This window comes from Triticum aestivum, chromosome 3A (assembly GCF_018294505.1).
Source record: "Triticum aestivum cultivar Chinese Spring chromosome 3A, IWGSC CS RefSeq v2.1, whole genome shotgun sequence".
In the NCBI taxonomy this organism is placed as follows: Eukaryota; Viridiplantae; Streptophyta; class Magnoliopsida; order Poales; family Poaceae; genus Triticum; species Triticum aestivum.
Window position 1 is genome coordinate 21,470,826 of NC_057800.1, and position 12,256 is coordinate 21,483,081.

At 45.3% G+C, this 12,256-nt stretch overlaps 2 pseudogenes; both read left to right on the plus strand.

The window, feature by feature from the left end:
- The first annotated feature begins 362 nt into the window (after nt 1–362).
- On the plus strand, nt 363–3,110 carry LOC123057636 (cysteine-rich receptor-like protein kinase 10; annotated as a pseudogene).
- Nucleotides 3,111–7,369: 4,259 nt separating this feature from the next.
- LOC123057638 (cysteine-rich receptor-like protein kinase 10) lies at nt 7,370–10,253 on the plus strand (annotated as a pseudogene).
- The last annotated feature ends 2,003 nt before the right edge of the window (nt 10,254–12,256 follow it).

The following is a 12,256-nucleotide window of genomic DNA, read 5'->3' on the forward strand; positions in this document are numbered from 1 at the left end:
TATATTTTAGAGTGTAGATTCACTTATTTTTCTTTATACGTAGTCATTTGTTGAAATCTTTAGAAAGACAAATATTTAGGAACCGAGAGAGTAGTGAGTAACATATTTTTCCAGACAAGATGGAATAATTTGTCAAAGTAGTACAGTTTTTCCATGGAAAGAAAATAGGAAGAAAACAACACTGAGCTTTCATTGTCGCTAGCTGGCTTGACCTCCGCAAAACCAAGTGAACGATTCAAGACCAAGTAATGCAGTATTGACCGGTGGTAATTTTTTCCAAGTGACTAGGACCGATAGTGATTTGCTAGCTGACGCATAACGCACCTTCGTTCATCATCTCTGGCACTTCGTTCAGCAGCTGGTCGTGCTCGGCTGTTAGCTTGCCATGGCGACCACCGGCGTCCTCATCCTGCTCCTCCTACTCGGACCCACACCGTTTCTGGCCGCTGCCGACTTCTGCGACAACGTCAAGGCCGTCGGCGCCGCCCTCTCCAAGAACGCCTCGTTCTCCCCGGTAAACTTCGCCACCTCCACCTTCGGGCAGGCCCCCGACGTCGTCTACGCGCTCGCGCTCTGCCTCGGCGACGGTCCTGTCGGCTCCGCCTGTGGTGACTGCATCTCCAACTGGTTCGCTCAACTCAACCAGACGCAGTGCAACAAGGTCGGCGCCAACTACGGCGGCTGCATCGTCGTCTACGGCGCCAGCGCCGACATCCTAGCGGCACCCTCGAACGCCACGGGAGGATACGGCGACAACACGCCGCCGTTCCAGGATTGGAACATCAGGAACGTCAGTACGTCACCACCGGCGACGTTCCCCGCATCGTCAACCTTACCCGCGAGCTGCTGGTGGGGACCGCGGCGATGGCGGCCACCACAACGCCGAAGCTGTACGCCACGGGCGTCATGGACATGGAAAGAGTGACAACCTACCCCAACGTGTACTCCCTGGCGCAGTGCACGCCGGACCTGTCCGCCGACGACTGCTCGGCTTGCCTGCGCCGCCTCCTCGGCATGGTCAACTCCACCATGGCCCTGCGCATGGGTGGGCAGATGGGTGTCACGCGGTGTTATTTCAGGTACGAGGCATCTCATTTCTACGGTGCCCAGCCCATGCTAAGCCTGCCGTCGTCGCCGCCGGGGACGACTCCCACTCCGACCAAACGCAGGAGCATGCTGTGGGTGATTCCCGTAGCTGTAGTTCCTCTAGCGGCAGCAGCGTTCTTCTTCTTCATCTGTTACTGTCGCCGGCTCAAAAGACAAAGAAAAGGTATGCTAATTATCTAGTGGAACCTTGTTATTTCATATAATCTTCAAAATTAGTGGTAATAGTTCTGATATGATATTTGATGCTACAAGTATCAAGAGGTGCTCACAGTTTAGAGTGGCAAGGGAAGAATTCGGACTTCTCTTTGTTTGAGTTTGAAGAGCTACTGGAGGCCACAAATAATTTCTCAGAAGAAAGCAAACTTGGGCAAGGTGGCTTTGGCGCTGTCTACAAGGTAAATCGGTATAGAAGGCTAATATGAATGACCTTTTGTATGAAACAAGTATGCCTACATCGAACCTGGCTTATAACTTGGAGTAAATGGTAGAGGAGGATTAATTACAATAAGCCTAGTTTTGTTTTTTTAAGAAACAATGAGCCTAACTTTGGACCATCTGTTTTTTTCTCAGGGCCAACTTGCAGATAGGTCGGAGATAGCAGTTAAGAGACTTGCTTCACATTCAGGACAAGGTTTCATAGAATTTAAAAATGAAGTTCAGCTCATAGCCAAACTCCAGCATACAAATTTGGTTAGGCTCTTGGGATGTTGCTCTCAAGAGGAGGAGAAAATACTGGTCTATGAATACTTGCCAAACAAAAGCCTGGATTTCTTCATCTTTGGTATGCATTTGAATTTCTTAATTTACTTGCATTATTGCATTATCGATATGATGCATCAGACTGATTAAGGATTACTCGAGACTTTTATTTCTATCAGTCCTATGAGTATAATTTCATTCTCTTGGCTGTTTATTTTCATTTTCCTAGGTGTTTTTCTCCTGTTATACTAATATATATCTAATTAATGTGCAGATGAGAATAGAAGAGCTTTGCTGGATTGGACAAAACTTCTTGCAATAATTGAAGGCGTAGCACATGGACTTCTTTACTTGCATACGCACTCTCGGTTACTTGTGATACATCGAGATCTTAAACCAAGCAACATCCTCCTAGACAGTGCAATGAATCCCAAAATTTCAGATTTCGGGCTAGCAAAAATATTTAGCTCAAATGACACCGAGGAAGACATTACAAGAAGAGTTGTTGGCACATAGTAAGTCTCTTAATAAAACTCCAATTGCAATTATATATATATATTACATTTCAACCAGATAAGGCAATCTTGACACTTACCATATACCATTTTAGTGGCTACATGGCCCCTGAGTATGCTTCGAAGGGCATCTTCTCTATTAAATCCGATGTCTTCAGCTTTGGTGTTATCATTTTTGAGATTCTTAGCGGAAAACGGAATTCTGGCACCCAACAACGTGGAGGTTTCATCAATCTTCTTGGATATGTGAGCTTATACACAAACTTAAGCTTGGGAAATTATGTCTTATTTTTCATTTTCTATACAATCTAATGTGTGTAATGGAATTGCAAATAGGCATGGCAATTATGGGAAGAGGGAAAGTGGATTGACCTTGTTGATGCATCATTGATTTTTGATAGTCACTCAAAGATAAGGCGATGCATTAACATAGCATTGTTGTGCGTACAAGAGAATGCAGTTGATCGACCAACCATGGGAGACATTGTTTCAATGCTAAGCAATGAGACTATGATCTTGGCTGAGCCTAAGCAGCCTGCATATATCAATGTAAGAGTAGGAAATGAAGAGACGTCCACTGCTCTTGAGTCATATAGTATCAATGATGTGAGCATATCTATCACAAGTCCAAGATAGTGTTTTCCCCCGTGTATTGTCCGTTTGTAGTACATTCACACCAACATAAATGGTGTATAATGTGTTAGTTTAAGTGGTATCTCAAATGTGTTGTTTATGTACCCTAAAAAGTATAAGAGAAGGCTTCGAAGCTACTTGGAGTAACTTTTTCCATTCTTCTTTTCTTCTTAATTTGCAATTTTTACCTGACTTTAGTTATGTGCATGAGGTGTTTTTTCTAGATTTTTTTGTCACACATAACTAAAACACAATACAACTATGGATCGTGCCAAATGATGTTTCGATTCTGTTAAGTTGTTCCACAGATAATGATTTGGTATCTAGGGAAAAGAATGAGAACTATCTGGCTATAAAAAGAACTCTACAAACTGCAATGTCTAAATGGTCAAAGGAGTAGAGGTGGTTTTGGTGCTTGAGAAATGCTTCAATCTATCTATACTAGATCATGATCTATTCAAAAGCTCGTACAATATGAATCGGCTTTTGTTCCTCCATAAGGGGGCCTCGCCTTGGCAGGTACATGAATCCTCTACTGGGGGGAACTCTTTTTGTTCCTCGTACTACGATTGGTTTTCTGTAGGGATTCCAAATATTGTATGGGTAGTTTTCGTATTTCTTAATTAGAGTACAGCTAGGTGAGGGTTTCTAGAAGGCCCCTTGGATATAGACTAGTTGTGCACAACTTGTAGTCAGATTGATTCTATCTCCGGTCTCGCTCCGTTTGTTGAGATGAAGATGTGTCAAGTTAGTCATGGTCATGGTTTTCACTTTCAGTGAGATTTTGATGAATTTCACTGAATTTCAATAATTTCAGTAGACACTGAAATAGTTACGTTTCGGCCAAAATATTTTAGCAATTTCAGTACTGCATATGAATTCGAATATTTTTCAAAATATTTTTAAAAAATAATATTTTTTAATTAAATTCAAGTGAATATTTCAGTCATTTGGCATAAATGCAAACTGAAATCACTGAATTTCGGTGATTTCGGTTGGTGGAGAATTTTCTGAAACTGAAATTGAAAACCATGGTAGAAACAAAGGAGTGGGACGAGAGCAGATGAGGCTATGAGATGGCGAAGGGGCGTGTTCTGACTAGTTGGGTGATGTCCGAAATCAATTGTCTCAAGGGACGACTTTGAATTAGGCTTCCTGCAGCAGGCTTTCCCATTTGTTTGTTGTGCAAATTTCGTTGTTCTCTTCTTATTTGGACACGTGATTTTGTTCTTGTTCTTAATATAGAAATAATTTGTTGGAAAAAATATAGTACTCTCTAGTACAAAGTTAAGATACTTATTTTGGGAGGAAGTATATTATATTCCCGCCGGCCGGCGGCTGGTAGACCGAGTGTGAGTGAAAGTGAACTGAACAATACTAAGTCAACAAATTAATCAACTGGGGATTACGCCGAGATTGATTGTTCAAATTAGTAGGAAAGCAACAGCAACAGTTAGCAGAGACTGGCCGGCCAATGCATAAAATTTCTTTCATTCTTCCAAGTCATCCACAAAGCGAGGTAGAAAAAATGTGAGCCGGCCGTGCCAGACACGTATGGCTAGGTGAACGTGAACGTCCATGACCTGAGTAATTCGTTACCTCATGTCATATTCAATAATTTGTCCTTGAGTCTCCGAAAGAAAGACTTTCTCAACTGAAAGCAACGACTAAGAGAATTGCCAGCGGTTAGTCAATTTGGAGTCCGAGGGATGGCATATTTCTATGTAATGATGCCAAAGGCAGGTTCTCTTTTCCACTTAAAATCCAAAGGATGTAAATTATTAATTCACCGAATAGACCGCAAGATGTTTTTTCTTTTCTTCTGCAAGCTTTTCTAGTGTAATATGCTTATCTTTTTTTTCTGATTAGTCCATCATACACTTTTATTACTACCATTTAATACAATAGAATATTTTTGAGGTGTGATTCAGATCTTTTTTTCAAACCGAATTATCCCCATTTTCATTTATCGCAGAAATAACAAGCTCTTATAGAACAGAGGCGATGGGAAAGATACTATTGGAAACCGGCAAAGTGCAAGAAACACATACTTTTTAACCCAACACGGCCTTGGTGGTCTCTTGACTGATCAGACCTCTCCAGCGCTTCTTCTCAGCCGCTTGCCGGAGGCGTCTAGTGGTACATTTCTAATATTTGTTAGCGTGCTCGGTTTATTTTCTAGTGTCTTTACATGACCGGTTTGTATAAATCCTCTATAACACTAAGCTTTCTAATTTTAAAGGTCTTACAATCAATTGAGGTTTCTAATTGCAATTTGATCATCCGATTTTGACCGAGTCAACAATTTCTCAAAGTTTTCTCATTCAATTCTTTTATACTATACACCATGCTTTCTAATTTTTCAGGCCTCACAATTAATTAAGGTCTTCAATTTAAATTGAGTCACTCAATTTTGACCGGGTCAACAATTACTCAATGAGCCCTCTCATTCAATTATTTTAAGTCGCTATTGTTGCCTAATTTTGAAGCTCTTCAATTCAATTGAGGTATTCAATTATGGAGCCAATTCTTTTTCAAATCAATCAGCAACAATCGGCTTATAAAAACATATCAATCCCGCGCACTCTCGCACCACCTAAAAAAAGAAACTTCATCATGTGACAAAGTAACACCAATATAGTACATGCAGCTACCAACGCAGAAATTTCCCCACATAAATATGAGTTTTCTTAGCGGACAGCACAGAATCACACCGAGAAAGGCCCATCAAATCATCAAACTATAATAAAATAAAACACACTATTATTTTTTGTAAGTCAAATTCCTTTAATTTTGACCGAGTTCAGAGCCAAAAATATCGTCATCCACAATATTAAACAAAAAAAATGGAAAATCATTTCATGATGAATCTAATCATACCGATCTGGTATTATGGATTTTGATATATTTCTCTACAAATTTGATTAAACTTAAAAAGGTTTGAATTTTTTAAAATGTAATACATCAACAAAATGAGTAATGCTTTTAACAAACCAAACAACACCAACCGCGCAGCAAAGCGGGCCCAACCCTTCTACTATTGTTTACACATTATGTAGCATTCAGCTGTGTGAGGGCATCTCCAAAGCCAACCCCAAAACGGACATAGTAGTTGTCACGGACTATGATACGGTAGCCGTTCATCCAAAACTTGTCCAAAGCTCCACCCGCAATACAAAACAAATTCAGACATTACTCATGCAAACAGACATAAAGTTCCATATAATTTGCATAAACCGGACATTTTTTCCCATTCAACTAGAAACTTTAAAAAATTCGAACTAATTTGTAGCGGACGATGACCTTGTATGCCTGGCCCGACTGGTCGGCAGCATCTCCATCACCATCCGTGTTGTCATCATCGCTGGAGTGGTCCTTCCAATGACGGAAGGGTGCGGCAGTCCTGCCCGACGGCCGCGCGACGCTTGTGGAGGAGCCGCTCGGCTTCGTCCTGGATCGTGCACAGGGCCGCCTTGGCCAACGCCAATCCAGGTGGGAAGGGGGGGGGGGGGGGGGGGTGCACTTGCCCTTGCCGGCAGTGTCGCGTAGAGACCACTCCTCCTGAATCATGATGAGATCGCCATTGAGGCGGCGCAATCTACGCGTGATAAGGGACGATGAAGAGGGGATCGGGGCATGACAGAGAGGTCAGAATGTAAGGTGTGGTGTGAACCGCGCTGAAGCCGTGCTTAAATAGCCGCTGCTAGGCGAACCGCCGCGCAACCGACTTCTATGCGGCGCACCAGCCAGAGTAGGCTTCTCGATCTCCGCGTCGACATTGAAGCGGTGACATCCGCTCGTCTGGTCGCATCCCTCCGCCCGACATCAATGCGATGGAGTCGCGTCCGTTCTGAAGCAGACTGACCTACATGAATGTGCCGTAACCGCTGCACGCGGAGAGGGTTTTTCGGGCGAAAAGGGATTTGGATGGGGCCAGGGTGTCGGGCGTGTACATAGTGGCGGTCCAGATGCCCGCATACCTTCCCCTGCTTCCGTCTTGTTGGCGGGAAAATTGACGCACGAACATGTCCACAAGCAGATAAGGATTCATGTTGAATGACAAACTATGTCCAAACACGTGGACATGTGATGTTTGTGAACGAGTCAGCGTTGGAGATGCCCTGTTTATTTATAAAACCGAGCAAAAGACTGTTTATTAGAAGAAGAAGAAAATTCTACTCCTGCCGGCCCGGATCTGGTAGACTGAAAGCGTGTGACTTGCGCTGTGACTGTGGGTGAGGTAGTGATGTGAACAAATCTGAAGTCGAGAAATTAACTGGGTGACGCCGAGGTCGATCCTTCAAACACTGCAGATTTTTTTTTTCCACCAACGACCTGATGACCTTGACTTTCTCTATATTTTGCCATGTTAAAGCAACGAGAAGCAGAGGCAATTAAGACAAGCAGCACCTGGAGTCACACCTCACACGTACGTCCGGTCAGCATGGCGGGCGTGCTGCTGCTCCTCCTCCTCCTCATGCCGGCGTCGGCGTCGGCGATCGGGATCGTCTGCGGCAGCGGGGGCAACTACACGGCCAACAGCACCTACCATTCCAACCTGGCCGTGATCAACGCCACCCTCCCCGCAAACACCTCCTCCTCCCCGCAGCTCTTCCTCACCGCTACTGCAAACGCCACGGCCAACTCCACTGCCGGCGTGGTGCGCGCGCTCGCGCTCTGCCGACACGATACCACCAACCTCACCGCGTGCAGGGAGTGCGTCGCTTCCTCCTTCAGCTACGCGCAGAAGATGTGCCCCAACCACACGGCCGCCACCGTCTACTACGACTACGACGAGACCAACGCCTTAAAACCAGGGTGCCTCCTCGGCTTCTCCGGCGACCGCGACTTCCTCAGCGCCGCGTCAGGCACCACCGGTAACGGTACATTCTTCCAGTATTTCAACACGGTGACTTCCATCCCCGGCAACGCCGCCGTCGTCGCTGCCGCCGTCCGCCAGCTCCTGGGGCAGACGGCGCAGTACGCGGCCGCCGCAGCCAGGAGGTTCGCCACAGGGTTCATGGACTCCATTGGCCCCGGCACCACGACAACGCTCTACTCCCTGGCGCAGTGCACTCCGGACCTGTCCGCCGGCGACTGCCTGGCGTGCCTCCAGCGGCTCGTGGGCTCTATCAACGCCACCAACTCCGTGCGCCTCGGTGGCCGGATCTTCCGGCTCCGCTGCAACGTCAGGTTCGATTTTTCTTCATGTTCTTCGACGACAAGAACATACGGCCGATTCCATCTCCATCGTCCCTGGCTCAGGCACCGGCGCCGGCTCCGGCTCCCGCAGGCAAGAGTATGTGATGAACAATCCTTGATTAAGTAGTTATATTACTATAACTTATGATAATTTCTTGACACTGGTGCTAATTTTGAAGGACATGGAGTAAAACCTTGGGTAATTGCCTTATCGGTGGCTGCTTCTGTGGCACTAGTTGCACTCTGTTTCATCGTCTGCTGTCTTCGGCGGCTTAGAACAAAGAACACAAAAGGTGGGTAAATTAATGACTGAAATGGTCAATATAAAGAGTGGTAATTGAAGAGATTGATATTCATAATTTTCAGGTAAAGGGGCCTTACGAGGAAAACGTGCTCACGAGTTTCAAGAAGGAGATGAAGCTTGGGAAATGGAAGCAGAGCTGTCTGAGTTTGCAGTATTTGACTTTAATCAGATATTAGAGGCTACTGGTAACTTTTCCGAGGAAAACAAACTTGGTGAAGGTGGATTTGGCCCTGTTTATAAGGTAAATATATATAACAACGTTACGTAATAATCCTTGTTTTCTAGGCAAGACAACATGCATCACCATTATTGTGAGAGTATATATAGGAATTAAAAACACAATGGATCAGAGGAAGAATATTATCATTCATAAAGCCCTCACAATACTGATAGATGTTTTTTTTCCTAGGGCCGCTTTCCTGATGGAGTGGAGATAGCAGTTAAGAGACTTGATGCGGATTCAGGACAAGGTTTCATAGAGTTCAAAAATGAAGTTGAGCTCATAGCCAAACTGCAACACAGGAACTTGGTTAGGCTCATGGGATGCTGCTCTCAAGGAGAGGAGAAGATACTGGTCTATGAATACTTGCCAAACAAAAGCTTGGACTTCTTTATCTTTGGTACATATTTGCATTTTCAGATTCATAAGTTACATTGTTTGTCATACTGGTACCAGGAAAGTTACTCAAACTAAAGTTCTCTTCCTTTGAATGTTTCTTTAGATGTTTTTGCTCTCTTATACCAACATTTAATTTGTGTGCAGATGAAGATAGAAAAGCTCTATTGGACTGGGACAAACGTATCACGATAATTGTAGGAACAGCAGAAGGACTTCTTTACCTACATAAGCACTCTAGGTTGCGTGTTATACATCGTGATCTTAAACCAAGCAACATTCTCTTGGATAGCGAAATGAATGCTAAAATATCAGATTTTGGATTAGCAAAAATATTCAGCTCAAATAATACCGACACAAATACTACGAGAAAAGTGGTTGGTACATAGTAAGTTTCATATGAATACTCCACCCATAAACATTTTTATTGCAAGCCACCCGTATAGCAATTTGACATATATTATTACACTGTTTTAGTGGCTACATGGCACCTGAGTATGCTTCCCATGGCATTTTCTCTATCAAATCGGATGTATTCAGCTTTGGAGTTTTAACTCTCGAGATCGTTAGCGGGAAGAGGAATTCCCATGAATGTGGAGCTTTCATCAACCTCCTTGGACATGTGAGTGGATGTTTACACATCCATTTAACTGGATAAAAAGCTTTTGTTTATTCTGTGATAAACTAAGTATTTGATGAAATTTCAAATAGGCTTGGCAATTATTTCAAGAGGAAAGCTGGAGCGAACTCATTGATGCAGCATTGGTTCCCAACATTCATTCAACAGAAATGATGAGGTGCATTAACATTGCACTGTTGTGTGTACAAGAGAACGCTGTTGATCGACCGACCATGTTGGATGTAATTGCGATGCTAAGCAACAAGACCATGATCTTACAAAAGCCTAAGCACCCGGCATATTTCAGCTTAAGCACGGCAGGGAACAAAGAAGCACCCACTACTACTAAGTCTTGTAGTGTTAATGATGTCACTATATCTACGGTGACGCCTAGATAGTTTTCCCATTACATGAACGTTGTTTTAATTTAAATGTTCTATAGTGCGCAAGTTCCAAACAATAAATGAAGTGCACAACTTCTTCTCTATATGTTACAAATGGAATGTGTTTTGTACAATGGATGTAGCCAATAAAAACCGTAGTTCTGTTAATTTGTGTCGATATCATTTAATATCCTACCGATGGTTGAAGGGGATCGAACTACCAATATAGTTGTATGGTATCAGACCATATCTCCACCATCCAGATAAAAAAGAAGTGGGTCGTTGGATGGAAGGGAGGAGCACGTCTCCACTTTTCTTCACTATGTATAGGTTGGAGTCTTGGAGAAATCAGTGAAGTCACTCCCAGAGATTTTTACAGTCCTGAAATTCATTTGCTTCAATCACCGGTGGCTACAGCGGCAAGAGGTATGAGGGCATTTTTAACCGATCCCTTATAAAATAGTGGAGTATCCGGCTGAGTAAAGCTTAGTGAAGTAAATTTACTCCACCAAGTGCCGGACCTAACCGATCTCCTAAATTTAGCGGAGTAATTTTTTTAATCAAATTCATTTCATTCTTGTACTAGTATTGCACTGAACAGAAGGCCGGCGCCTGCACTAGTACCACTTCTGCACTTTGTGAGAATCGCGTGAGGAAACGATCAACCTCTAGTACTAGTTCTGCACTGAAGCCAAACAATCGCTGCACCTCTACCAACGGGGGAGTTGCGGGAGTACCCGCGCGCGGCCACAGTGGCAGAGGCGCTCGAGGACAACTCGTCTCCGTGGCTGGGGACGCTGGTGCCGTTCCTGCGCAAGTGGGCGCCGGGCCGCGACGTCATCGACCTCGCCACGACGGGGGACTACTACTTCATCTGCAACATGACCAGCCACTATCTCGGCTGATGGGGTCATCTCCTAAGGCCAACTTCAACACACGGCTCCAAATGGATGTCCATTTTGTCAGGATTTTATCCGTTTAGGGATGAGGATGGGGCCGTGTTCGCTCGGATTGGGGTTTGCGTCGAAAACATGCTCAACGCGCGGACGCGTCTCCTGCCCGTGCATGCAAACGTGAACAGAATAGATGTTCGGCCTCGGTCATGGTTTGCACTAGTTCACGTCGGCAACACAGCCGGCGGCCTACAGTCTTCACACCGGCAACAAAGCCAGCGGCCGGCACATGAGCCGGCCTACAAAAAGGACATGCACATCGCCAGCCATCCGACCCGGTCCCCGACAGCCCGCCCGTCCTGCCGCGTCACCGAACTGGGAGGCCCACCTCGGGGCCGCCGCCCCGGATCCAAGGCCCTCCGTTCTAGATCGGGAGGAGCAGCGCTAGTACTACCACCACAACCGGCGATAGGACACCAGCCAGCTGTCACACCGCCAAAGTCTAGATCTAAGCCGTCATGAACTAGATTGGCGCCGCCGCAGCCCAGATCGGGATCACACCCTCGAGCCAGGGAGCCCCGTGTCACCCTTTGACCCGCGAGAGGGAGGAGTGCCTCCACCACCACTGGTGCACGCACAGGCTAAGCCCGGTGCCTACCACCGGCAGCGACGGAGGGGAGGGAGAGGGAGGGGCGGAGACCCGGCGGCAAGGGGTGGAGCCCTTCGGCCGCCCGCGCGGGGAGCGGCGGAGGGGAGGGGAGGGGTCACACATACCTAATGTCCTCCATACATGTGCACAAAGTATGCTTGCTTTCTTAAAAGATATTAATCTGCGATGAACTTACAAGTCTGTTGATTGGGCGGCAGCAAATCAGGCACCGCCCGGCTCCCTTTCAGGAGGAGCTGGGAGCTCCTATACGGCGCTGCAGGCGCCCGTTCGCGCTCCTGGCACCTGCAGCGCCCCGCGCTAGGAAAAATGTTGGTTCTGTTAGGGACTCGAACTCGCGCCGCTTCATCCTACACGCGCTTCACTAACCACTACAGCCACCTCATAATAGTAACCAATGGTACTGTGTGTTATTTAAGTACAATTACAGCCGCGCTGGTCCAAAATTTAGAAGTTCCTAGATTAAAAAAAAAGTTCACGAAATTGTTTCAAAAAGTAATGGTTCAAATATTAAAAAAATCACGAATATTGAAAAAAGTTCACTAGTTCATAAAAAGTTCATAAATTTGAAAAGGTCCACTAATTTCAGAAAAGTTAACAAATTTTAAAATGTTCACA